This window comes from Bombina bombina, chromosome 4, assembly GCF_027579735.1.
Source record: "Bombina bombina isolate aBomBom1 chromosome 4, aBomBom1.pri, whole genome shotgun sequence".
Taxonomy (NCBI): domain Eukaryota; kingdom Metazoa; phylum Chordata; class Amphibia; order Anura; family Bombinatoridae; genus Bombina; species Bombina bombina.
The window spans coordinates 26,850,639-26,852,419 of record NC_069502.1 but is presented as its reverse complement, the minus strand read 5'-3'; the positions used below and the strand labels follow the sequence as shown (position 1 = coordinate 26,852,419).

Here is a 1,781-nt window from a genome sequence, read left to right as displayed (position 1 = left end):
TAACATCATAGCAGAGGACATCATCTTAAATTTTTGTTCTGTTAAAATTATTGTTTGTCTTGTAACTTAGGCCGTTATTTTGGGTTTTTTTTACAATGCCATATTTAAAATGTTATAATCACTGGAAAATTTGCAACTAATAAAAGTTTGAATAACTTGTGTAAGAGTTAATGCTGTTTTTGAGTGATTTTTAAAACCCTTTTTAATTAATATTTTTTTATATTCATATAGTATTGAGGTTAACCCCTCACATTAACCATAAAGGCAAAAATGAATTCAGTTCTGTAAATGTATGAAATCAAGAAAAAATGTATATGATTGTCAAAGTTTACATTCTAGCTTGGTGATTTCCACACAACTTCAGTTAGTTGCATACAATGATAATTGTTTTTATATAACTGTAACAGAAATAGATAAGGTAATAATTGTAAAACTAATATTCAGAAACAATTAAAAAATAATCAAGTAAAAATGTAAAAACATTATTTTCCAAGTTTTAATATATTAAAGCAGGACCCAATTAATACAGCGGGTTAGATTCCAGACCACCACCAAAATCGCTGTAAGTAGAACAAAGAAACATTCGCCTAGATTACGAGTCTTGCGTTAGCCTTAAAAAGTAGCGTTGGGAGGTCCCAACGCTGCTTTTTAATGCCAGCTGGTATTACGAGTCTGGCAGGTACCGCTCACTTTTTTTCCGCAACTTGAACATACCGCAAATACACTTACGTCAATTGCGTATCTTATCTTTTCAATGGTATTTTCCTAACGCCGGTATTACGAGTCTTGGAAAAAGTGAGCGGTACAGCCTCTCCTGTCAAGACTGTTACCGCATTTAAAAGTCAGTAGTTAAGAGTTTTATGGGCTAACGCTGTGACATAAAACTCTTAACTAAAGTGCTAAAAAGTACACTAACACCATTAAACTACCTATTAACCCCTAAACCGAGCCCCTCCCCCACATCGCAAACACTATAATAAAATGTTTAACCCCTAATCTGCCAACCGGACATCGCCGCCACTATAATAAACATATTAACCCCTAAACCGCCGCACTCCCGCCTCCCAAACACTATTTAAATTTTATTAACCCCTAATCTGCCATCCCTAATATCGCTGCCACCTACCTACATTTATTAACCCCTAATCTGCCGCCCCCAGCGTCACGGCCACTATATTAAAGTTATCAATCCCTAAACCTAAGTCTAACCCTAACACCCCCCTAACTTAAATATTATTTAAATAAATCTAAATAAAATAACTACAATTAAATAAATTATTCAGATTTAAAACTAAATACTTAGCTATAAAATAAACCCTAAGCTAGCTACATTATAACTAATAGTTACATTGTAGCTAGCTTAGGGTTTATTTTTATTTTACAGGCAACTTTGTATTTATTTTAACTAGGTACAATAGTTATTAAATAGTTATTAACTATTTAATAACTTCCTAGTTAAAATAAATACAAATATACCTGTAAAATAAAACCTTACCTTAGTTACACTAACACCTAACACTACAATATAATTAAATAAATTACCTACATTAACTACAAATAAATTAAATTAAATTAATTACAATTTACAAAAATAAACTAAAGTACAAGAAATAAACACTAAATTACAGAAAATAATAAAATAATAAAAAATTTTAAACTAATTACACCTAATCTAATCCCCCTAATAAAATAGAAAAGCCCCCCAAAATAATAAAAATCCCTACCCTATACTAAATTACAAATAGCCCTTAAAAGGGCTTTTTGTGGGGCATTGCCCCAAA

General features: G+C 31.3%; 1 long non-coding RNA gene across 1 annotated transcript in view; it reads left to right on the top strand.

Moving 5' to 3' along the window:
* The window catches only part of LOC128655222 (uncharacterized), a 1,298-nt gene extending 1,127 nt beyond the window's left edge, over positions 1-171 (top strand). The window contains exon 2 of the long non-coding RNA XR_008401732.1: positions 1-171. This exon is cut by the window's left edge and continues 14 nt beyond it. This is a non-coding gene — a long non-coding RNA (uncharacterized LOC128655222).
* Positions 172-1,781: the final 1,610 nt, after the last annotated feature.